Here is a 27,880-nt window from a genome sequence, read left to right on the forward strand (position 1 = left end):
TAATAGCAAGAAAAGTGTATAAAAATTGTGTAGTGGTGATATGTGATCGCCAGACCATGACTGATTTGATCGAGCTGGAAATGATAGATTTTAACGTGATTATGGGTATGGATTGGTTGGCGTCGTGTTATGCTAACATTGATTGTCGATTGAAAGTGGTTCGATTTCAATTCCGGGAGAGCCCGTGCTTGAATGGAAGGGTAATATAGCATCCCCAAAGGGTAGGTTTATTTCCTACCTTAAGGAAAGAAGGATGATAGCCAAGGACTATATTTATCATCTGGTTCGGGTTCATGACACCGAGGCAAAGCCGTCAACTTTCCAATCAGTTCCGGTAGTGAATGAATTCCCAGATGTGTTTCCAGATGAACTTCAAGGTCTTCCTCCAGAAAGAGAAATTGACTTCGTCATTGATGTGTTGCCGGACACCCAGCCTATTTCTATTCCTCCGTATCGAATGGCTCCGGCAGAATTGAAAGAGTTAAAGGCACAGTTGAAAGATTTGCTCGAAAAAAGGGTTTATTAGACCCAGTTCATCACCGTGGGGAGCATCAGTTTTGTTCGTGAGAAAGAAAGATGGTTCTTTACGAATGTCCATCGATTATAGGAAATTGAACAAAGTGACGATAAAGAACAAATATCCCCTTCCAAGGATTGATGACTTATTCGACCAATTTCAAGGTGCTAAGTGGTTTTCCAAAATAGACTTGAGATCGGGTTATGATCAAGTGAGGGTTAGAGATGCAGATATTCCCAAAACAGCCTTCACGATGAGATATGGCCATTATGAATTCCAAGTGATGTCATTTGGGCTGACTAATGCTCCGGTCGTGTTTATGAATTTGATGAATAATGTATTCAGACCTCTTTTGGATCTATTTGTGATAGTATTCATCGATGATATTCTGGTGTATTCTCGCACGGAATCAGAACATGCAGATCATTTGCGAATTGTTCTTGGCATCCTTCAAGCCCGAGAATTGTATGCAAAATTTTAAAAGTGCCAGTTTTGGCTAAATTCTGTGACATTTTTAGGCTATATTATTTCAGATGATGGCATTCGAGTCGACACTCAGAAAATTGAAGCTGTGAAGACTTGGCTAAGGCCTACAACGCCTACAGAAGTTCGTAGTTTTTTGGGTTTGGCAGGTTATTATAGAAGATTTGTAGAGGGCTTTTCATCTATTTCGGCCCCATTGACGAAGTTAACCCAGAAGTCAGCCAAATTTCAATGGAATGATGCTTGTGAACGTAGTTTCCAAGAGTTGAAAGATAGATTGACCTCAGCTCCAGTCTTAACACTTGCAGAAGGATCAGATGGCTACGTGGTATATTGTGATGCTTCCTGTATCGAATTAGGATGCGTATTGATGCAGCATGGTAAACTTAGTGCATATGCTTCGAGACAATTACGGAAACATGAAAAGAATTATCTAACTCATGATCTCGTATTGGCTGCGGTTATTCATGCCTTAAAAATACGGAGGCATTATTTGTATGGTGTGCATGTTGATATCTATACAGATCACAAAATTCTTCAATACATTTTCAAGCAAAAGGAATTGAACATGCAGCAGAGGCGGTGGTTAGAATTGTTAAAAGATTATGATGTGAACATTTTGTACCACCCTGGAAAAGCGAATGTAGTAGCCGATGCGCTTAGCCGCCGATCAATGGGCAATTTATGTGAAGTCCCTCCGGAAAAGAAAGAGATGGTTCATGAGCTCCGCCAACTAGCTAATCTTGGAGTGCATGTAATCTATTCGGGTAATGTGAGGATTAGTATCAATGACCCCACAATTTCGTCCTCGGACATGGAAGTGAGAGAACGGCAATATGAAGGTCCTCAATTGTGCCATTACAGAGACATATCTTGTGGAAAAGAGAAGTCTCCATTTGATGTTTCTATGGATGAAATTCTTAAATATCGAAGCAGGTTATGTGTGCCGAATGTAGCAGAATTGCGCCGATGAATTCTAGAAGAAGCACATTGTTCTCGATATTCTATTCACCCAGGTGCAACCAAAATGTATCATGATCTCAAGATGATGTATTGGTGGGATGGCATGAAGAGAGACATAGCGGAATTTGTAGCGTAGTGTCCAAATTGTCAACAGGTAAAAGTTGAACATCAGAAGCCGGGAGGCTTATTACAAGTAATGGAAATCCCTACTTGGAAATGGGAAGTGATCAACATGGATTTTATTGTGGGGTTACCTCGTACCCGTGGCAAGTATGATTCCATATGGGTGATCGTGGATATATTAACAAAGGCAACTCATTTTCTTCCGGTTAGAACTACCTACTCAGCAGAAGATTATGCGAGGTTATATCTCAAAGAAATTGTGCGACTTCATGGTAGTCCATTATCTATTATTACAGATAGAGGAGCACAGTTTACAGCCAAGTTTTGAAAGTCCTTCCAAGAAGGTTAGGTACTTAGGTGAGACTTAGTACGGCATTTCATCCACAGACCGATGGACATGCCGAACGTACTATTCAGACCTTGGAAGATATGTTACGGGCATGTGTGTTGGATTTCGGTGGTAGTTGGGATGACCATTTGCCGCTAATCGAATTTGCATACAATAATAGTTACCATTCCAGCATTCAAATGGCTCCTTATGAAGCTTTATATGGAAGGAAGTGTAGATCCCCAATCGGATGGTTTGAAAAGGAGAAGCACAATTAATGAGCCGCGAATTGATTCAACAAACAGTAGAAAAAGTCAAGGTGATCCGAGATCGATTATTGACAGCCCAAAGTCGCCAAAAGTCTTATGCGGACAATCGTCGACGAGACCTGGAATTTCTGGTTGATGATTGGGTATTTTTGAAGTATCGCCAATGAAAGGGGTGATGAGATTTGGCAAAAGAGGGAAGCTAAGTCCTAGATACATTGGACCCTATAGAATTATCCACAAGGTGGGTCATGTGGCCTATGAATTGGACATACCCTCGGAGCTTGAATCAGTTCATCCAATTTTCCATGTTTCGATGCTCCGCAAGTGTGTTGGAGATCCCACAAATATTGTCCCGATAGATGATGTCCAAGTGACAGAAAAGCTAACCTATGAAGAGGTGCCTATTGCTATTCTAGACAGGTAAGTGCGAAAACTCCAAAATAAAGATGTAGCTTCAGTTAAAGTCTTGTGGCGAAACAATAACCGAGAAGAAATGACTTGGGAAGCGGAAGAGAGTATGAATTTCAAGTACCCACATTTATTTCAACTCCTAGAGGAGATTCAAGATGAAATGCCAACGATATAAGGTATGTATGCTTACTTTTCAGGCTTTTGGTCTTGTGTGGCCATAGATATGTTGATATTGTAATGTAGCCCTATGAGGCGATGACATTATGGGTTGTTGTTGTTATATCCCACATTTTTGCGTATTTGGATAATTTAAGGTAATGGCGGAAGGTCAAGAGCAAGACTATAATTTTGATCTTGATTGGCATACAAGTTGTTTATGAAAATTTTGAAGTGGGAATATTAAGAAAGGTCAAGGGCATAAAGGAAAATTCGCAATATGACTTGTGGAATTATGGAGGAAGACGAAGGGAAAATTTGGAATTTGGGAATTATTTTTCATGAACAAAAAAAAAAAGGAGAAAAGGTTGGGCTTGGAATCAATAAGCCACTTGGGCCATCCATATGGGTGGGCTTAGGCCCAATTAAAAGCTTAATGGACAAGCTTTAAAAGATGACTAATTCATCTTTATTCTCATAATATTTCCTAGAAACTTCAAGAAGTCTCAAGAAGAGAAGAAGGAGAAAAAAATCTCCAAGGCCATTTTCGGCCAAGTTCAAGACCAAAAAAAAAAAAAACAAATTTCTTCAAAAATCATTTTCTACCAAGTGGAGGGTCCTTAACAAAGTAGAGTTGTTATTGAAACAAGAAAAAACCCATAATCATACAAGTTGCCAATTTTAATCAAGTGGAGAAGTGGAGAAAAAGGTAAGGTCTAACTCTTTTCTTATATGTTATGGATGATTTTATGTGTTGTAGCATGTAAAGGTGGATGAAAATCATGGAAGAGAAAAACCATGTTGTGGTCGTGAGGTGTGATATATGTGTGTGTGTGGAAATCATGTTTTAATTATTTTATTTAGTGGATAGTTGTGGTTGTAAAGAATACTATGTTAATAATGTAAGTTGGATGATTCTAGTGAAGTTGTAGCCATGTGTGCATGATGTTGGCCGTGAGTTGTATATCACATGTATAGTCGTGTATATTTGGTGAATTATGAAGGAATGGTGGGCAAGTTTTGATTAGTATGTTGGTTGTTGTGTTGTGGATTCCATATTGCTAATAAAAAGCTTAATGATCTTAGAGAAATTATGGTAGTTGGAGACTTGTGGTTGAAGTTTATGTAAATTGAATATTATGTTCTTACATGTATGGAAGATAATGATATTAGTATGGTGTTGTTGGAATATATATTATAAGGTTGTTATTGCTTTTATTGGAGTTGGAAGGTTTTGAAGGAAGTAGTAAATTGATTAAGTTGTTATAATGTATCTTGGATTGAATATGGAAATTGTTAGTGTGGTTGTTGAAATTATGTTGATAATTTGGCCGGGTTGAATTCTCGGGATTGTTGTTGATTGGAATTGGCCAAGTTGAACTTGGTGGGATGGAGTATTTACAGGGGAAGTGCTGCCGAAATTTCGGTAGCCAAGTATTATCTTAAGATTCCAATTCTAAATGCTCTAACCAAAGTTTGGTAAATGTGACCAATTTGTAGATTTCGGCGGATTTGCAACTTGAATTTGGAATAGCATAAGGAGCGGAAAGAGGTATGTAAGGCTTCACCCTTCCTTCTATGGCATGTCTTAGGCATACTAGATTGGATAAGAGCCTCGGGGACAACTCCATTCCCCGGAATCCGCACCTAAAGTTTCCCCTCTTTCATTCAGTAGAATTGAATTAGAAATTGTGTAAAATGTTGGAAAACCTTCCTAAACATCTAGAACTTGCATAAATATGATCCGACTACCTCAAGACCCCCACAAGTGACGTCATGAAATATAATGTGCGTAAATTTGGTACGCCGCCTCATTTGACCAGAGGTGGGCCCATTGTTCCCGGATATTCCCTATTGCTCCGTTTGACTTATTTTGGAGGAGAATCCAAAGGAAACTTTTGATCCTTGTTCCGATTATCAAACGATAAGTACTGCACGATTCTAATGGAAATATGTATATGACGGCCATGATAACGATGATGCTAAGGAAGAGAATACGTCTATGATAAGTATGACAAGAATGATTCTATGACAAAGAGTCTTAAGCTAAGGACCCAATATGAATATGAATATGAAAGTATCAAACTAGTTCTTGATTTTAATTCTATTCCTTAGGTATGATACCATCCTCTAAAGGTTCCAAAGCAGATGAATTGATTTCTATGACATCCATGATTTGCATTCTATGTTTCTTTTAACACTATCCTGCGTTGGTAGTCTCGCCTTAAAATACTCGTTCCTTCAAGGTGAGACAAAGCGATCACGATTGTTCCATAACGTAATCGGAGGTCACCGACCTTACGTCAATCCGATGGCCATATGATTTTCTTTGGGCCCTCCTGCATACTTATATGACATATGTATATGCGATATGAATGTGTACATGGGGTGGGGGAAAGGATACATGGGGAATGGGAAGGGAAACATGTTTCATTGCCACCTGGTCAGCTGGCTTATCATCCTGGACGCGGGATGCCCGGACGCGGGATATATGGGCGAGCCGATGTATTTCGGTGCTATGTGGGCGAGCCGACATTGTTTGGTGCTATGATATTACATGATATACTATGATATTCTATGACATGATACGATGTGAAATAAGATCTATTTTCTATGAATATGAAAAAGAAATGTTTTCAAAAGACGGACAGGCAAGCATGGTATCCGGCCTGGAAAAAAAAATATTCCGATGTACAGGTTACTTTCTCGTCTCATTATATGTCCTATGACCCTATGATATTGATAATCATACTCTATGTTTCTGTTGTATTATCTTCCATGCTTTACATACTCGGTACACTATTTGTACTGACGTCCCTTCTTGTGGACGCTGCGTTTCATGCCGCGCAGGTCAGCAGGTAGACAGACCTGATTCCTAGGAGTTCTATCAGCAGTAAGTGGCAGCGCTCCAGTTGTCCCGGAGCCTCAGTCCCTTGGTACTATTTTTTGTATATATTCGGGCACGGCAGTACTCGGACCTTCCTATGTATATGTGTACTATGTTTAGAGGCTCGTAGACAGATATGTACAGTTAGATGTTTTGTACTTTTGCTGGTCCTCGTTGTTGTATAAAGTGCAAAACGAGTTTGTTAGCCTATGTTTATAACTATGCTACTAGTGTTAATGGTAAGTAGAACAGAAAAACAAATATGGTGCAGTTCATACGACCCACTTAGTGATAAGAATGCGATACGAGATAGGGGGTGCTCGGTACAAGTATTGGGTACCCGTCGCGGCCCTAGTTGGGTCGTGACAGTTGTGACAGGTTGGTAGTGCCAAATTACAGGTGAAACTCTGGCGAAATTTTCGTAGAATCCCGAGTGTTTAACATTCGAGGACGAATGTTCAAAAAGGGGGGAAGAATGTTACACCTTGGAAATTTTCCCCGTTAGCGTACAGTGGATAAGCTAGAGAAAGGCTTAACATACACGATGATTCGATAAGTAAGAGATAGCATTTGATGATTGTAATCGAGACTTGAAGACGGTAGACGCAAAGAAAGAAGTTTGACGAAGGAAGCAAGGGATATGTTATGTATCGGGTAGGAATTTTGGATGACGAGCCAATGAGGGCATAATGATGTCTTAGAGACAAGTAATGACGTCCCTTAGATTGGTATTGAGATGTTAAACAAGTGTTAAGAAGGTTCCATAAGGACCGGAGATCAAACGAGTCGATGAGAACGGAAACGGAACCACTGGGCATTATACGGCCCAACCTACGGACCGTATAAATTGTACCAGCCGTAGGTTGGACCGTATAATTGGCCAAGGAGGGAAGCAGCTACTGGACCAAACATACGGCCACACATACGGTTCGTATAAATAGTATGGACCGTATGTTGGTCCGTATAACATGGTTGGCCAGATTTTAAGTTTAAGTATAAGGATCCCTTTTTCATTTCATTTTCATTCCACTCTCACTCCACACTTCAAGAAACATCTAGAATACTCTCTAATACTCCTCCACAAGAGAATCAAAGGAAAACCAAGATCAACAACACTAAATCCATGAAACAAAGTGTATGAAACACAAGTAAAGTTCATCTTTCTCAAGGAAACCCAATGGAGGTGAAGTAGGGTTTTGGGTGCTAGAGGAGAAACTCCACTCAAGACTTGTTCAACCATCATCTAAGGTAAGTTTCATGACTAAACCATGTTTTTTAAGGTAATGGAAGGTTAAGATACTTGAATTGTAGAAAGACATAAGAAATGGATCATTAATGAGTGAATAGGGTCATGTTTGGATGGTAGTTGGATTGAATCATAAATGTTGGGGTGTTGTGATTATGAATACGTTATAAATGATATTTAGGCCATGGAATAAGTATGATACATAAGAAACCGCGATCGTAGGCTATAATCATGAATGTGGAGAAATTTAAGAGAAATGGTGGATTGTGGTCAATGTATATGAATGATGATTGTTGATTGCATTATTATGAATGTTGTTGTGAACGTTTGAGAGTTGATATAGAACATGGGAAAAGTAGTTTAAACAAAGGAATTGTTGCCCAATTTTTCCTAGCTTTAGAAAGCCCGTTATTATAATTGCTTAGCTAATGACGATATAAATTCTCTTGAAGGTAGAACGTGTGCATTAAAGGAGAACACGCAAGCGATAGCTTAGTTAAACGTCAAAGGTATGTAAGGCTTATCCCTTCCTTCAAAGGAATGAATCTTTCAGGTTTTCCATGATCCTCCTTTATGATGGAACTTATGAGTCCTTAAATTTACTAAATTACATACGAGCATGATAATGTTGATAATGAGTTAAAGTATAGAGAGTTGATAGTTCATGATATGATGATCCTATAATGCTAATGATGTCATTGTTGTTAACACTCACCTTATGCACTATTTCCTTCAAGGTGAGGCAAAGTACTCATAAATGTTCATAATATAATCGGGGGTTTACGACCTTACGTCACCCCGACATAGCTATGGTTGTCTTCAAAGTCTAATGTATGCTCCTAAGGATAAATGTGAAATAATGCTAAGTCATGATATGTCTATAAGATGATTAATGATGCTAGCTTGCAATATGCCTATATTATGTATGAAAATGCTAAGTTGTGCTAAGATTATGATACGTTCATGAAATGTGCAATAGTGATGGGTAATGATTGATTATGTGATGATGAAATTCCACCGCGCCAGAATGGTCGGGCATGTCACCGCCAAGGCGAGCTGCATATGGTTCCACCGTGCCTAGATGGCCAGGCATGTCACCGCTAAGGCGGGCTGCGATGTTTACACCGAGCCTGGAGGGCCGGGCATGATCACCACTAGTGGGAGGCATATGATGGTTACCCGGACGTGGGATAACGATGAGACATGTGATGTGACGAGACATGTGATGTGACGATATTATGTGATGTGATGATATATGTACCACGATTATGTAAAATATGATATATGTACGAAATGTATTAGCCTATAACACTCTTGCAGGTTATATCTTTCTCTTATGGCTCATGATCCTCCTATTATATTTATTTCATTCATGCCTTACATACTCAGTACAATGTTCGTACTGACGTCCGTTTTCTTTGGACGCTATGTTCATGCCCAGAGGTAGACAGGGAGGCGAGCTTGAGCCAGACTTGTAGGAGCTGTTAGCCGATTGAAAGCACTCCCTTGTTCCGGAGGTGCTTGATTATTATTTTGTGTGTATTTGTATATGTTGGGCTCGATGGGGTCCTGTCCCGGCTATGCATTTTGTACTTCAGTAGAGGCTCGTAGATACACAGTGTGGGTTATGTGGTCTGACAGGGTTAATATGGTATAGTTATATATATATATTATTTTGATGGCCTAAAGGGCTTATGTATATGAAACTATTTATGTTTACAAATGAAAGATGACTTTCTTATGATTTGAGTATGAAATCGATAAGAGAGTAGTTAATGAGCATGATGAGTAGTAGAACGAGCGGTGCTCGGTGGTTAGCCCCGGGTACCCATCGCGGTCCCTAGCTGGGTCGTGACAATAACATAGCGGGTAGCATCATCCACTACCAGGCTATGTACATGCTATCTGCTATAGCTACTTGCGTATACACATAAAGGTGATAGTTAACCGACACTCATGGACCTAGAAAGCAATGTATCACAAAATCATATTTAGACATCACTTTCATGTTATTGTAGGCGTTCTTGAATTTAGACATGCTTGTTAATTGATACAATTATGTCTCTTAAACTCTATATAATTTTGTGAACCCTGTCATGAGTTACATAAACTATGAGTCATCATATTTCATCATCATGTAAAATCATAATGTAAGTGTGTAACATATAGGTTTATCATATTTCTACCTTTTTTGAAGAAGTATCATAGGTTGAGGAACCTTCATGTTATTATTCTAACATGGATAATGGGCATTAGTATCATGAGACATGGAATCACAGATTGCTTATAGAATTTAGAGTACTAACTATTCATAAGCATTCTGGGTTTTCATGACTGAGGCTCATGGGATATCAAACACATGTCTATACTAATTTGTATTGATTTCACCATATTCAGAATAATAATCATGAACAACTTGTCACGATCCATTTAGTCTAGGCCGTGCGGGCGCTTACCTTCCCACTCGGTAAGCGAACCCTCATCCCAATAACGAACCAATATATAATATTGAAGAAAATTAAGTAGCAAAAATAACAGATACGTAAGTCTCACGATATATATAGATAAATAGTAATAAAATGTGCAGAAGATAGTAAATACCCCCAGGGTCTAGTCTGAATAATACAAGAGCATCTAGGGAATAGTACAGTCTGGAAATACTAATACATAATATCTATGTCTCTGGAATAAAATAAGACATGTAAAAGAAGAGTCTTCAAGGTCAGCGGACGCCATGCTCATCCTGGAAAACTTGAATAGAAGCTGAAGAGTCGATCAGCCATGGGTCAGAGACGTAGATCCGACCTGGTACTCTGCATTCATGAAAGAATGCAGCAAGTGCAGGTCAGTACAAACCACAGTACTGGTAGGCATCATCGGCCGACTAAGCATAGTTAACACAATTCAGAAAATAAAGCAGATAAGCAAATAAACCAACCAAGCATGAGACAATATAATCACAACTGAGTATCCATCATCACCTATGTGAGCATCTAAACCCAAATATGATAAGTCTGAGTATATCCGATCCAATCCAATCACCACAATAGAATCAACATAATCCAATCATCACAACAAAAAAAACACAATCCAATCATCACAACAAAAAAAACACAATCAATTAATAATGCAATCTAGTGCAATAATGGTATGAATGTGATGTCATGCCATGCAAATGAGGTGTTCACATGTACTCTGGATGAAAATATTGACGTTTCGGTAGCAAAACCCAGCGTGACTCGCGATGTCTACGTGCCACCCATCCCGGATCTTTGTCCAACAGACAGACGAGACCCTGGCTAATTGCTCTTAGGGGGAGTCTCACCGACACCACCCTAGGGGACTCGCCGAGTCCATGAACTAACACCGATTTTGGGATAATATCAAAATCAGCCATGCAACAACGATACTCGAAATAGCTCATCGGACATCGGCCTCCTCATAGTCACTCAACTAAAAGAGTCTGTCAAATATCAGTTTCACACAATCAACGATTTCGGAATTGAATCTCTGACATCGGCCTTCTCACGATTACTTAAGTAAAAGATGGTCATCAAATATCAGTTTCATAAAATCAATGATTCCGGAATGGATCTTCGGACATTGGCCTTTTCTTAATCACTCAAGTACAAAAGTTTATCATATATCAGTTTCGCTCAATCAACGATACCGGATCATCACCGGGTATCAGCCATGCATGAATATGAGAGAATGCGTGCATTACATATGTCAATCATCAACCATCAGGTTTAATATCATAAATACCACAATGATGTATGCTAACAATGTAGCACATCATAATACAACAGTGGGTATGCCAAAATCTATCAAGTCAAGTACCAATAGTGGGTACGCCAACATATGTTAATAACTCAAGTACCAACAGTGGGTACGCCAATGTATATCGAGAACTCAAGTACCAACAACGGTATGTTAATTCTATCAAACTCAGGACGACAAGTAGGACTCGATATCTATCAACTACACATGGCATCAAGCCAACACAATTAATCAATTAAACACACATCAGGGCCCAACTGTTACACCTCGGAAATTTCCCCGTGAACGTACAATGAATAGACTAACGAAGAATACGGGTATACGATGTTTTAATCAGAAGGGAATGACGTTTGACGACCCTAAGTAAGATTTCAAAGGCAATGGGAATAAGAGATAGGTTATGCTCCACAATGACTAATTATAGGTTTTGAAGACGTGAAAGTTGCAAATTTGCACTTTGGCCCAGTCGATCGTAAAATGAAATACGGACCGTAAATTTGTATACGACACGTAAACTACCATGTCGTATTTCAACTTACAAAACTTCAACTTTCTGCCAAAGACTTGAATAGTTAAAAACGACTTGAAATACGGCCCGTAAACTAAAATACGGCCTGTAAACTGAGTCGTAAACCACCATGTCCTCAGTCTACCTTTCTGGTTCTGTTATGCTTAAATACGCCCGCAGAATATGGACCATAAACAGGAATACGGACCATAAACTGGGTTTACGACAACTGTGCACTTCAACTACTGTTCATTTCGTATCAGATTTTAAGTCATTAAAAAGGAGACCCAAGCTCATTAATTCACTTCAATCCCATGATACTTCTCTCTAAAAACCTCTAGAATATTCCCCACTCTTCATCTACAAGAAAACAAAGGAAATCAAAGATCAATATCAAGAATCCAAGTGAATCAAGTGTATGAAACTCATCAAAGTTCATCCAAGTTAAGAAATTTCAATAGAAGCAAACTAGGGTTTTGGTGCAAGAAGAGTAATACCACTCAAGGGTTGTTCCTACAACACCTAAGGTAAGTCTTATGGCATTTACATGTTATTTAGGGTATGGAAGAGTTGAAACACTTGGATTATAGAAGGATGTAAGAAATGGGTCATGAAAGTGTGAATAGTAGCAATGTTGACTAAAGGTTTGAATTGAGCCATGATCATTGATAATTTATGATCATAAAAATGTTATGAATGACATTTAGAACATGAAATAAGTATTCTATGTGCGAAAATGCAACAATGAACCATGGCCATGATTATGGAGAAGTTGAAGACAAATTGTGAAATACGGATATTGTAAATGAATGATGAGTGTTGTCTATCATATTGAGAACGTTGTTATGAACGCTTGAGAGTTGATATAGAATATGGGAAGAGTTGCACAAACGAAAGGAAATGTTGTCCAATTTTCTCTAGCATTAGTAAGTTGTTTTTATAATCGCTAGCTAATGTCGATACAAATTCTCTTGAAGGTAGAACGTACGCACTAAAGGAGAACAAGCAAGCGATAGATTAGTAAACGACAAAGGTATGTGAGGCTAGTCCTTTCCTTCTAATGGCATGAATCCTATAGCACGACTTTCTTTCTTCTTTATGAATTCCTGCATTCCGGAAAGCTAAAAGTCTATGTCCATGAATAGCTACACAAGATAAGAAATATGTTATGAGTCCTATAATGATGATGATGAGTTAAAGTATGGAGATTCTAAAATGTATAATATGATGATCTTATGATGTTAATGATGTTATTTATTGCGTACACTCACCTTATATGCTAATTCCTTCAAGGTGAGGCAGAATGTCAATGAATGCTCCATAATGAAATCGGGGGGACACGACGTCACCTCGATAAAGTATAGTTGTCCTTGAGACTTATGCATGTACTATGATAAACATATAATGATGAGTATAGGATGATGAGCATGTTATAATGATTATATACACCGCGCCTATATGGCCGGGCAGTCACCGCTAAGGTGGGCAGCGTATACACCATGCCCAGATGGCATGGGCAGACAGCACTAGTGGGCGGCATGAGATGATACCCTGAACGCGGGAGGCCTGGAAGCAGGCTAATGTTATGATTACCACACCGATCTGATATGGACGGGCAGTTTATACACTATCACACCGTACCTATATGGGCGGGCATCTTATACATTTACGCATATATAACATGACGATGAGTATGAGTAAGACAGTATGCATTACTTGTTTTATATTTGACAGTCAGATACAGATGTTTCATATTGATATTTCCTTTGTATCATTGTCTTATTTCATTGTTTATGCCTCTCATACTCAGTACAATGATCGTACTGACGTCCGTTTTCTTTGGACGCAGTGTTCATGCCCACAGGTAGACAGAGAGGAGAGCTTGACCCAGATCTCTAGTAGCTGCTAGCTAATTGAAAGCACTCCTTTGTTCTTGAGGTGCTGGATTATTCTTTTGTGTACATTTGTATATGTATTTTGGGCATGGCGGGGTCTTGTCCCGTCTCTATGTCTAACATTCCAGTAGAGGCTCGTAGATACGCAGTGTGGGTTAAATGATCTCACGAGATTGTTACTATGTATATCTATTATTTTGATGGCCGAGAGGCTTATGCATATAAAAGTATTTTATGTTCTCAAATGAAAAGATGATTTTCTTATGTCTTGAGTATAAATTGATAAAAGAGAATTAAATGAGTAAGATGAGTAGTAGAACGAGTGGTGCTCGGCGGCTGGCCTCGGGTAACCGTCGCGGGCCCTAGTTGGGCCGTGACAAAAGTGATATCAGAGCAGTTCAGTCCTAGGAAGTGTCTACGAGTCGTGTCTTGTAGAGTCTAGTTTATGGTGTGTTGCGCGCCACATCAATAAACTAGAGGCTACAGGGCATTTAGGAAAAATGACCATCTTTCTGCTTATGAGATCGTGCGATAGAGCCATGTATAAGATTTTATCCTCCCTAATAGTGTGTTGTGATTTCAGAATGTCGCTAAAGGGAAAGGTTACAACCGCCCAGAAGGGCAAGACTACGACAAAGAGGCGGGTGGAAAGTGAGCCTCCGATGAATGTAGAAGAGGGAGAATCGCATAATGAGCCCCTATCTAATACTTCCTCCCCCCCGCCTAATGTGGAGGAGCAAGGCGGAGATCCAGCTCCAATCCCTCCACCGGTTGCTTCGGGTCAACAAATGACCGAGGCCATATATCTATTGACACTATTGGTTGCCGCTCAGGCACAGCGGCAAAATACGGGCCCAAGTGATCGATCAGCCAGTACTAGAGCCCATGATTTCATGACTTAAAATCCTCCAGATTTCTTCGGGTCGAAGCCGGATGAATATCCGCAAGGCTTTATTGACGAGATGTTGAGAACGTTGAGAATTGTCCATGACTCCGAAACTGAATCCGTGGAGTTGGCAGCTTATAGACTCCGGGACGTGGCAGTCTTATGGTATAATAACTGGATTTATCGAGAGGAGAAAATGCGCCTCCTCTGGTTTGACAAGAATTCGTGGATGCTTTTATTCGTCACTATTTGCCACCCGAGGTCCGCCTAGCTAGATCGGATAGATTCCTAAATGTGAGACAAGGGAATATGAGTTCCCGGGAATATAGCCTTCAATTTAATTCATTGGCTAGGTATGCCTCGACTATGGTCGCCGACATAGGAGACCGGGTACATAGATTCGTAAGTGGCTTAAGGCCACCTTTATTCAAAGATTGCTTGACAGCTTCGCTACAAGATGGGATGGATATTTCCCGGATACAGGCTCATGATAAGAATTTAGAGGGGCGACAACAACCACAAAGAAGGGATCGTGATAGTGATAGAAGGGAAGGTAAGAGGGCTAGATCTATGAGAACAGGCAGTAATTACAGAGGGGGATCAAGACAAACATATTCTAGGTACTCAGGCCAGTCGGTGACTAGTGCATCTTCTGGATTCGTAGGTTGGACATTTGATCGCTCCTTCCATCCAGGACAGGGCTAGAGTTCGAGGGCCTCAGATTCCCAGCTTAGGGAAAATTATAGCCAGAGGAGACCCCCGTACCGCGATGCAGTTAGTGCGGTAGATTACATTCCGGACAGTGTCGCTAGGGTTCGGATGCTTGTTATACTTGTGGCCAAGTTGGGCACATGATGAGAGATTGCCCGTCGATGAGTAGTAGAGCTGGGGTTCAGCCTACAGGTTCAGCAGCTGGTTCGTCCTCAGTGCGCCCGGTAGGGCAGACTCCTCAGATGTCAGCAGGTCGAGGTAGAGGCAGAGGGGCAGCATCTACTTCAGGTGCCACTCAGCCCCGTGTATATGCTTTAGCCGGACGACAGGATCTTGAGTCCTCCCCGGATGTGGTTATAGGTACATTGTCTATATTTTAAGGTGATGTGTATGCCTTGATAGATCCGGGTTCTACTCTTTCCTATATTACCCCGTACATTGCTGGTTGTATTGGGGTGAAACCTGAGCCAATCAAACCTTTTGAGGTATCTACCCCGGTTGGTGATCCCGTGATAGCTAGACAAGTGTATAAAAATTGCATAATTTTGATATGTGATCGCCAGACCAAAGCTGATTTGATTGAATTGGAAATGTTAGATTTCGTTGTAATTATGGGTATGAATTGGTTGGTATCATGTTATGCTAATGTCGATTGTCGATTGAAAGTAGTTCGATTCCAATTTCCGGGAGAGCCCGTGCTTGAATGGAAGGGTAATGCAGCATCTCAAAGAGGTAGGTTTATTTCCTTCCTTAAGGCAAGGAAGATGATAGCCAAGGGCTATATTTATCACTTAGTTCGGGTTTATGACACCGAGGCAAAGGTGCTAACTTTCCAATCGGTTTCGGTAGTGAATGAATTTCCGGATGTGTTCCCGAAAGAGCTTCCAGGCCTTCCTCCCGAGCGGGAGATTGATTTTGCCATTGATGTGTTGCTGGACACCAAGCCTATTTCTATTCCTCCGTATCGAATGGCTCCGGCAGAATTGAAAGAGCTAAAGGCACAGCTGAAAGATTTATTTTAAAAAGGGTTTATTAGACCCAGTTCATCACCGTGGCGAGCCTCAGTCTTGTTCGTGAGAAAGAAAGACGGTTCCCTACGAATGTGCATTGATTACAGGCAGTTGAACAAAGTAACGGTAAAGAACAAATATCCTCTCCCATGGATATATGATTTGTTTGATCAACTACAGGGTGTCAAGTGGTTTTCTAAGATAGACTTGAGGTCAGGTTATTGTTATGTCCCGTATTTTCATACGTCGGGACGTTTTAAAATAAGCGCGACAAGTTAAAGGCAAGACTATCTTAAGATATGAAGTAGAGATTTTAACTTCCGGTTTCGTGTCGAGTCACAATTTATCCACAATTTTCGTGTGGCATTAAACTATTAATGGAAAATTGGGATTAAACTAACCATAATTGGATTAATAAGTGGGATTGGAAAGACCAAAAATCAGTCCACTTTTGGACCATGTTTGGCCGTGCCTTTCAAGGTTGTGGTCAAGGAATCTAGACTCAATTTAGTGTGATCCACATGTCCAAGTCAAGGAGGGGGGACATATAGACACAAAATTCTGATTCACTCCACTTTAGCAATTCATTTCAACACCCAAAGTTAGAGAAAGAAGAGTGTAGAGAGAGGTGCTCTCGGCTAAGAGCTAGCCGAGAGAGTGAGGTGAAATTGTGCCCAAATATTCCAGTTTTTCTCCATCAAATTTACTCCTCATCTAGTGTATAAGAAGGTGTGTTAGTTGTTGAAGAGAAACAAGAAAGTGAAGCACCCAAATAGATTGAAGTTTCGGCCAAGTGAAGCACAAGATTGAAAGGTAAGAATGTTTGTTGTTTCTTGTGTTGCATGATGATTTGAATGTATAGTTCATGCAAGTTGTTGTTGGATTGTGGTTGTAGTTGAAGTAGGGAGTGAGCCGTGTGTGAGGTGAGTTCATGACTGATTTCATTGTGCATGTATTGTTGGTGAATTGAATATGTATCAACATATGTAAATGAACAAAGATTGAAGGAGTTTGGTTGTGATGTTGCATGTTGGATATTGGACTGTTTTTGCTCGAATTTAAAATGAATCATGTGTTGAAGATTCTAATGAAGTCATGCTTAATCTTGTTGAACATGTATTGGAAATGGATTGAATGCATTGTAGTTGGATAAACGGATGAAAATCATGAAATGGTGGAAGGGTGTTGTAGCCGTGTAGTAGGGACTGTTTTAGGGAGAATTAGGGACTGTTTTGGGTCACATTTCGATTGTTGTTGTTATGGACATTGTGGTGTATTGTATGCATGTTGAATATGTGAATTGGGGTGTTAAAGAAATTAATTATATTGAGGTGTAAAGGCAGTCCAAAACCGTGGACAGTTTTTTGGAAGTTAGAAGTAAACAATTGTGTGTGTTGAATGTTGATTCTTGTTGCAAACGTTTAGCGAATGTAAAATGCCATGATTCAAGTTAAAACTGAAATGATTGTGGGATGTTGTAAGAATGAAAATGATGCTAAAACAGTTCCAAGATTCATGAAAGTAAAGTCATTAAAAGTGTTGTGTTGTTGCAAGTTAAAACTGGAAATTTGCTAAGTAAGAATGGAAATGCGATGTGTGTTGATTAGCCGTGTGTATGAAACTGTTTTGGATGGTGTATGGACTGCCCAAGTTCCCTAAGTCATGCTTAAACAATTTTTGATCAATATATGAAAGAACGATTAGCAATGGTAGCTTGTAACGCTAGTTGGTTCGAATGCGAACGAAACATCGTTTAATTGTTAGAAAGGAAGTGTGAATGTCACAAGACGTATTGAATGCCCTTGTAGACTAATTGTAGTTCTTCACATCTTGATATAGGATAAGTGTTTTTGGGCAGAAAGTACAAGTTAGAATACAACTAAACGCAAAAGGTATGTAAAGCCTATTCCTTCTTTCTTTTGGCATGTCCTAGACGTAAGAATGAAACGATATGAACCTTGGGGTAAATTCTATTCTCTAGTTTCATGTATGACTTATGATTCTATATTTCATTAAGGTTATTGTCATGTGCCTACAATATGATTGACTAATGAATAATGCATGAAAGTTCCTATACTTAAAGAATTGCACAACTAGAGACATACTTGACTTTCAAAAGCTATACCTTGTTAAAGTGATACATGTACATGAAATCTGAAATGTTTCTTGAATAGTTTGTTATGAGACTTAAAATGAACTGAATATGAATATTATTTTGACACTTTAGAGCTGGTTAGTTGCTTATCCATTGAGTCTCAAAAAAGATGAATTGCATATATGTGGTTGCCTATTATTCTGCTCGTGCTTACCGCTATATCCTTCACTGAGTCCCGGGCCAGGATACGTTTTCATGTGCATGTTTACTATATTATTCACCGAGTCCCTCATTAAAGGGGCGGGACACGTTATATATATATATATATGATGGTATGATGATGATATGATGACATAATGATATGATGATGATATGACGATATGATAATATGATGATGTGGAGATGGTGGCCAGGAGGGCATATATATATTCATTATTACCGAGTCCCTCATTAAAGGGCCGGGACACGTACATGTTTATGTTTATGATGCCATGATTATAAATACCGAGTCCCTCATAAAAAGGGTCGGGACACGTTATATATGTTATATAAAGAATGACTATGCAGCTTTGATTACGAAACTATATAATGACATTAATATGAGAACGATACAAATGAAATATATTCAAAGGCAATTTCTATGAAAGTCTGGTTGTTGCATTGAATCCTATACACCTTGTCTCAATATAAGTCTATTACTATGTTTCAAGCTTTACATATTCAGTACATATTCCGTACTGACCCCCTTTCTTCGGGGGGCTGCGTTCATGCCCGCAGGTACAGACGCTTGTTTCGGAGATCCGCCAACTTAGGTCATCATTCAGCTATTTTGGACTGCTCCTTTGTTCCGGAGCTAGCTTGTGGTATAATCTCCTTATGTTGTGCTCGTATGTGTTTGTTTGGGTACGGCGGGGCCCTGTCCCGCCACATAATACGGTCATTACTCTTAGAGGTCTGTGGACATTTGTGTGGGTCTGTTTACAGTTGTTGATGCGTTTTATGTTTTTGACTTAAGTTTGGGGCGTACCCATTCGTAATGGCAGCCTTGTCGGCTTGCATATGTGTGTATGTTTGGTATTTTGTATATCGTGGCAGCCTTGTCGGCTTGCTTAGGATTATATATATATATATATATATATATATATGTTGTTGTTTGAAAAGTGCAACTCCTCGGGAGACAGGTGACTAAGACATACAAAACTTGATGAATTTAAAATAACTCCCTATCTTTTTATATACAAATGAGATCATGACATGCTAATTGTAAATGACTATAGTTAACATATAATATGAGTGTCCAATTCGGGCACGAGTCACGGCCTACGGGGTTGGGTCGTGACAGTTATCATCAAGTGAGAGTTAGAGAAGCGAATATTCCCAAAACAGCCTTTAGAACGAGATATGGCCACTATGAATTCCAGGTGATGTCGTTTGGATTAACTAATGCTCCGGCAGTGTCTATGAATTTGATGAATAATGTGTTCAGGCCACTCTTGGATTTATTCGTGGTAGTATTCATCGATGATATCTTGGTATACTCTCGCACAGAGTCAAACATGCAGATCATTTACGTATCGTTCTTGGCATTCTTCGAGCCCGAGAGTTATATGCAAAATTTTCAAAGTGCGAGTTTTGGATAAAGTCTGTAACATTTCTGGGCCATGTTATTTCAGATGATGGCATTCGAGTCGACACTCAGAAAATTGAAGCTGTGAAGACTTGGCCAAGGCCTACGATGCCTACAGAAGTTCGTAGTTTTCTGGGGTTGGCAAGTTACTATAGAAGGTTCGTAGAGGGCTTCTCGTCTATTTCAGCCCCATTGATGAAGCTAACCCAGAAGTCAGCTAAATTTCAATGGAGTGATGTTTGTGAGCGCAGCTTCTAAGAGTTGAAAGACAGATTGACCTCAGCTCCGGTCTTAACACTTCTAGAAGGGTCAGATGGCAATGTTGTGTACTGTGATGCTTCCTGTGTTGGATTAGGGTGTGTCTTAATGTAGCACGGTAGAGTTAATACGTATGCTTCAAGACAATTGTGGAAACATGAAAAGAATTATCCAACTCATGACCTCGAAGTGGCTGCGGTTATTCATGCCTTAAAAATGTGGAGACATTACTTATATGGTGTGCATGTTGACATTTACACCGATCATAAGAGTCTTCAGTATATTTTCAACCAAAAAGAGTTGAACCTGCGGCAAAGACGGTGGTTAGAATTGCTGAAAGATTATGATGTTAGCATTTTCTACCACCCCGCAAAAGCGAATGTAGTAGTCGATGCGCTTAGCCGCAGATCAATGGGCAGTTTATGCGAAATTCCTCTAGAAAGGAAAGAGATGGTTCATGAGATCCGTCAACTAGCTAGTCTTGGAGTACATGTAATTGATTCGGGTAATGCAGGTATTAGTATTAATGATCCCACAGTCTCATCCTTGAACATGGAAGTGAAAGAGCACCAGTTTGAGGATCCTAAACTGTGCCATTACAGAGACATATCTCATGGAAAAGAGAAGTCTCCATTTGAAGTTTCAATGGATGGAATTCTTAAATACCGAAGCAGGCTATGTGTGCCGAATGTGGCAGAATTACGCCTACAAATTCTAGAGGAAGCCCATTGTTCTCGGTATTCTATTCACCCAGGTGCAACCAAAATGTATCATGATCTCAAGATGATGTATTGGTGGGATGGCATGAAGAGAGATAAAGAGGAAATTTTTAGCACCGTGTCCAAGTTGCCAACAGGTAAAGATTGAACATGAAAAGCCAGGGAGCTTATTGCAAGCAATGGAAATCCCTACTTGGAAATGGGAAGTGATCAACGTGGATTTTATTGTGGGGTTACCTCGTTCCCGTGGAAAGTATGATTCTATATGGGTGATCGTGGATAGATTGACGAAAGCAGCCCATTTTCTTCTAGTTAGAACCACGTACTCAGCAGAAGACTATGCGGGTTATATCTCAAAGAAATTGTGCGACTTCATGGTATTCCATTATCTATTATCATAGATAGATGAGCACAGTTTACAGCCAAGTTCTAAAAGTCCTTCCAAGAAGGTCTAGGCACTCAAGTGAAGCTTAGCACGACATTTCATCCACAGACTGATGGACAAGCCGAGCGTACTATTCAAACTTTGGAAGATATGCTACGGGCATGTATATTAGATTTTGGTGGTAGCTGGGATGATCACTTATCCCTTATTGAGTTTGCTTACAACAATAGCTATCATTCCAGTATTCAAATGGCCCCATATGAAGCTTTATATGGGAGGAAATGTAGATCCCCAATCGGATGGGTTGAAATAGGAGAAGTACAGCTAGTAGGCCCCGAATTGATTCAGCAAGCGGTGGAAGAAGTTAAGGTGATCCGAGATTGATTGTTGACTGCCCAAAGTCGCCAAAAGTCTTATGCGGACAATCGCCGACGAGACATGGAATTCCAGATTGATGATTGGGTATTTTTTAAAGTGTCGCCAATGAAAGGGGTGATGAGATTTGGCAAGAGAGGGAAGTTAAGTCCTAGATATATTGGACCCTATAAAATTATCCGCAAGGTGGGTCATGTCGCCTATGAATTGGACTTGCCTTTGGAGCTTGAATCAGTCCATCCAGTCTTCCACGTTTCGATGCTACGCAAGTGTATTGGAGTTCCCACAAATATTGTCCTGATAGATGATGTGCAAGTGACAGAAAAGCTAACCTATGAAGAAGTGCCTATTGGTATTCTAGACAGGCAAGTGCGAAAACTTCGAAATAAAGAGGTAGCTTCAGTTAAAGTCTTGTGGGGAAACAATAACCAGGAAGAAATGACTTGGGAGGCGGAAGAGAAGATAAAATCCACATACCGCATTCATTTCAACCCCTAGGAGAGATTCAAGATGAAACGCCAACGATATAAGGTATATATGCTTACTTTTCATGATTTTGATCGTGTGTGGCCATAGATGTGTTGCTATTGTGATGTAGCCCTGTGAGGCAAAAATATTATGGGTTGATATGACAGGATGGTAGTGCCATATTACAGGGGAAACTCTGGCAAAAATTTTCTAGAGTCCCCGATGACTTAACATTCGAGGACGAATGTTCCAAAAGGGGGGAAGAATATTACACCTCATAAATTTCCCCGTGAACGTACAATGAATAGACTAATGAAGAATACAGGTATACGATGTTTTAATCAGAAGGGAATGACGTTTGACGACCCTAAGTAAGATTTCAAAGGCAATGGGAATAAGAGATAGGTTATGCTCCACAATGACTAATTATAGGTTTTGAAGACGTGAAAGTTGCAGATTTCCACTTTGGCCCAATCGATCGCAAAATGAAATACGGACCATAAAGTGGTATACGGCCCGTAAACTACCATGTCGTATTCAACTTACAAAACTTCAACTTTCTGCCAAAGACTTGAATGGTTAAAAACGACTGGAAATACGGACCGTAAACTGAAATACGGCCCGTAAACTGAGTCGTAAACCACCATGTCCTCAGCCTACCTTTCTAGTTCTATTATGCTTAAATACTCCCTCAGAATACGGACCGTAAACTGGGTTTACGATCACTATGCACTTCAACTACTGTTCATTTTGTATCAGATTTTAAGTCATTAAAAAGGAGACCCAAGCTCATTAATTCACTTCATTCCCATGATACTTCTCTCTAGAAACCTCTATAATATTCCCCACTCTTCATCTACAAGAAAAAAAAGGAAATCAAAGATCAATATCAAGAATCCAAGTGAATCAAGTGTATGAAACTAATCAAAGTTCATCCAAGTTAAGAAATTTCAAGAGAAGCAAACTAGGGTTTTGGTGCAACAAGAGTAATACCACTCAAGGGTTATTCCTACAACACCTAAGGTAAGTTTTATGGAATTTACATGTTATTTAGGGTATGGAAGAGTTGAAACACTTGGATTATAGAAGTATGTAAGAAATGGGTCATGAAAGTGTGAATAGTAGCAATGTTGAGTAAAGGTTTGAATTGAGCCATGATCATTGATAGTTTGTGATTATAAAAATGTTATGAATGACATTTAGAACATGGAATAAGTATCCTATGTGAGAAAATGCAACAATGAACCATGGCCATGATTATGGAGAAGTTGAAGACAAATTGTGAAATACGGATATTGTAAATGAATGATGAGTGTTGTCTATCATATTGAAAACGTTGTTATGAATGCTTGAGAGTTGATATAGAATATGGGAAGAGTTGCACAAATGAAAGGAAATGTTGTCCAATTTTCTCTAGCGTTAGTAATCTGTTTTTATAATCGCTAGCTAATGTCGATACAAATTCTCTTGAAGGGAACATACGCACTAAAGGAGAACAAGCAAGCGCTAGATTAGTAAATGACAAAGGTATATGAGGCTAGTCCGTTCCTTGTAATGGCATGAATCCTATAGCACGACCTTCTTTCTTCTTCGTGAATTCCTACATTCCGGAAAGCTAAAAGTCTATGTCCATGAATAGCTACACAAGATAAGAAATATGCTATGACTCCTATAATGATGATGATGAGTTAAAGTATGGAGATTCTAAAATGTATAATATGATGATCTTATGATGTTAATGATGTTATTTATTGAGTACACTCACCTTATATGCTAATTCCTTCAAGGTGAGGCAGAATGTCAATCAATGCTCCATAATGAAATCGGGGGATCACAACCTTACGTCACCCCGATAAAGTATAGTTGTCCTTGAGCCTTATGCATGTACTATGATAAACATATTATGATGAGTATAGTATGATGAGAATGTTATAATGATGATATACACCGCGCCTATATGGCCAGGCAGTCACCGCTAAGGCGTGCAGCATATACACCATGGCCAAATGGCATGGGCAAACACCACCAGTGGGCGGCATGAGATGATACCCCAGCGCGGGAGGCCTGGATGCAGGCTAATGTTATGATTACCACACCGATCTGATATGGACGGGCAGTTTATACACTATCACACCGTACCTCTATGGGCTGGCAGCTTATACATTTATGCATATATGACATGACGATGAGTATGAGTAAGACATTATGCATTACTTCTTTTATATTTGACAGTCAAATACAGATGTTTCATATTGATATTTCCTTTGTATCATTGTCTTATTTCAGTGTTTATGCCTCTCATACTTAGTACAATGTTCGTACTGTCGTCCGTTTTCTTTGGAAGCTGTGTTCATGCCCACAGGTAGACAGGGAGGAGAGCTTGACCCAGATCCGTAGTAGCTGCTAGCTGATTGATAGCACTCCTTTGTTCCGGAGGTGCTGGATTATTTTTTTGTGTGCATTTGTATATGTATTTTGGGCATGGCGCGTCTTGTCCCGTCTCTATGTCTAGCATTCCAGTAGAGCCTCGTAGATACGCAGTGTGGGTTTGATGATCTCACGAGATTGTTACTATGTATATATATTATTTTGATGGCCGAGAGGCTTATGCATATAAAAGTATTTTATGTTCTCAAATGAAAAGATGGTTTTCTTATGTCCTGAGTATAAATTGATAAAATAGCATTAAATGAGTAAGATGAGTAGTAGAACGAGTGGTGCTTGGCGGCTAGCCCCGGGTACCCGTCGCAGCCCCTAGCTAGGTCGTGACACCAACCTAAGGCAATATCCATCCCAACTTCATACTTGAAGGTTCACATGCTGTCTCCGACCTCACAATCTAAATATGTGATTCACTATACGAAGTCTCATCAAAGGTAAACCATAACCTACCTATAGTGCCAAACCGCAACACCAACAAGTCACTATTTTGCCCTGCCCTTCCTCTGAAGTTCTGAACTAAAGTAGTCTAAGCATAATCGAATTCTAAATTAGAAATCATGAAGAATGATACTAATATTGCTATTATATCAATTAGGTCAACTTTAACCCTAGGATTTGGGAAAACAGGCCCACAAGGACAAAACGGGAAATTCACAGGCAAAATACCAAATTGAGTACTAAGTGATCATAACCCAACTATTAATTGTTGATTTATCTCAATAATTAGCCTAGATTCTGATTTCATGCAAAACCCCCAAATTGGGTATAAACCCTAAATCTCCAAATCCGAAATTCAACGTTAAAAGTGGAAGATACTTGATTAATAAGCTTAAATTAGTCAATATCGAACAAAACATCACCAATTTATTCATTAATAATCCTAGGAATAATATTCTTCCAAACCCTCTTTCAACTCTTACCACCTTGGGTTCATTAAGAGAGAAGGGGGAACCTTAATATGATTATGGTTTAAAAGAAGAATGAAGAAGTGAGTAGGAATTACCTCCAAGATTTTCTTCCAAATATCCTTAAGAGCAGTTTCTTCAAGCTCAAATATCGAAAAGGGTAAAATGAGGGTCTAGGGCTTTTTAACACTTCATCAATATTATTAAATGCCCGTCACCCGCTGAAGCGGTACCTGGACCGCCCCAGAAGCGCCGCCCTAGCGACCACCTGGCCACTTCAACGGTGATGACTAAAAGTCATTGACCTCTCCAATGGTAGGGCTACCGCTCCAGCGGTATCGCTAAAGTGGGCTCCAGACACCAGAAACTTAACCTAAGATTTCCTTTAGATCCTATTTTCTAACTAATTTCCTAGGCCATCTGCTCACATACCAGAAACATAGTCCCGCATAAAAATGCGCTATGAACACGCCTGTGGCCTCAGAATTTTCATGGAGCCAACCGCCGGTGCCTTAATCCCAAATTTCCATCCCAAGTCCCGAAATGCACCCAAGTGCATTGGGAACAAAACCAAATACACACACAGGTTCTAAACAACCATCCGGACCTCTTGGAATTGACAGAATTCTGAAAAAGGTACGTTTGACCAAAAGTCAACTTTAGGTCAACCATTTCTCACTTTAAGCCTATATTTTCACCAAAGTTGCCCGATTCGGTCCAGGCACCCCGGGAACCATATCAGCGGTTCACTTAGGTCAAAAGCAAGCTATGTAATGCTCGGGAATGGGAAAAAATTCTAAAAGAACTATAATGACCAAAGCGGTCGTTACACAACTGTGAAACTATATTCTCAAGGATAGAAGTTCTAAAGCTTTTCATGAACTAGGGCATAATCTCTATTTCTGATTTAATTCGTAGTATAGTGAAGAACGACTCATAGGGAAGATCAATAACATTCCCGCACATAGAGAGTTATCCTTACATACCTATAATTGATCCAATCTAATGAACTTAACTGCTTCTCTAACAAAGAACACCAAAACCTAGCTTTTGAACCCTTAGGAAGGATTTACTTTGGAAATCCTATGTTTTGGTTGAAGAATCATGTTACTAATCCATAATTAATGCTAGAATTACTTAGGAATCCATACAGCGATCTTACCTTGATGCAGGAGGATGAGGTGGGGAGAAAATTGACTGCTTAGGGCTTTAGAACGAAGTTGGAATGTCAAATAAATGAAATTTCGAGTTAAGTGCTGAATTTATAGGATGGGGCATTTTGGACCCCCTGGCTCGCTGAGCTTAGCCTATGGAATGACTATGTTATGCTAAGAGTTGAGCTCAGCGAGCTCACCTGTCCAAAATGTACTTAGAATTGTTTTAAGAATTTTCTCCTTTTGGTCACTGCACCTCGTTGAGCTTAGCCTATGGCATGACTATGTTGTGCTATGAGTTGAGATTAACGAGCTCCTAGGTCCATTTCACACTTACTGAAAATTTCACGCTTTTCTACTTTGCCAACAATGTTCAGTACAATAGGTATAGATCACAGCATAGAGCTCTGTTTGGGCTCCACTATATATCGTTGGAAAGGTATTTCAAAGGGCTAAAATTTTCATGTTTTATGTTTTCTTCAATTCCCAACGAATTTTCACAAAATTAGGCTAAAAGATAGACCTATCGAAAACTTAGTCGATTCAATCAAATCTTATACACCTCATTATCCGTCTTGATTCCGAGAAAACTATTTCCACCCAAACTCATCATGGTGAGACTTCATATGGATAAAATGTGTCGTTAATGCTCATTTAACACGTTCACACCTAATATGGATTTATGAAGTGTTATAGCTGTCACGACCTAACGAGGGGCCATGACGGGTCCCCGGAGCTAACTACCGAGCACCACTCATTCTAATACTCATCAAACTTATCCTGCATACATTTATTGTCCTCGCACATCAAATCATAAGGAAAACCTTTTTTCGATTTCAAGCATATCCACATTTATATACATAAGCCCTTCGACTATCAAAATAAAATAATATATACACAATGAGGAAAATCGTGAGACCATAATACCCACATATACGTATCTACGAGCCTCTACTAGAGTACTAGACATATGGACGAGACAGGACCTTGTTGTGCCCAAAATATATGTACATAAAATAATAATCAATGGCACCTCCGGAACAATGGAGTGCTTTCAAAGTCTGCTGATAACGTCCCGCGACGGGTACCCGGAGCAATTACCGAGTACCGCTTACTCTACTGCTTGTCTTGCTCATTTGATACTCTTTTATCAATTTTACATACCAATTGTAGGAAAATCATATTTAATTAAAACATAAATACTTTATATACATTTGCCTTTTGGCCATCAAAATAATATACATGCATGTGAAAACATCTTGTGAGACCATCTAACCCA

The sequence above is a fragment of the Lycium barbarum genome, chromosome 6 (assembly GCF_019175385.1).
Source record: "Lycium barbarum isolate Lr01 chromosome 6, ASM1917538v2, whole genome shotgun sequence".
In the NCBI taxonomy this organism is placed as follows: domain Eukaryota; kingdom Viridiplantae; phylum Streptophyta; class Magnoliopsida; order Solanales; family Solanaceae; genus Lycium; species Lycium barbarum.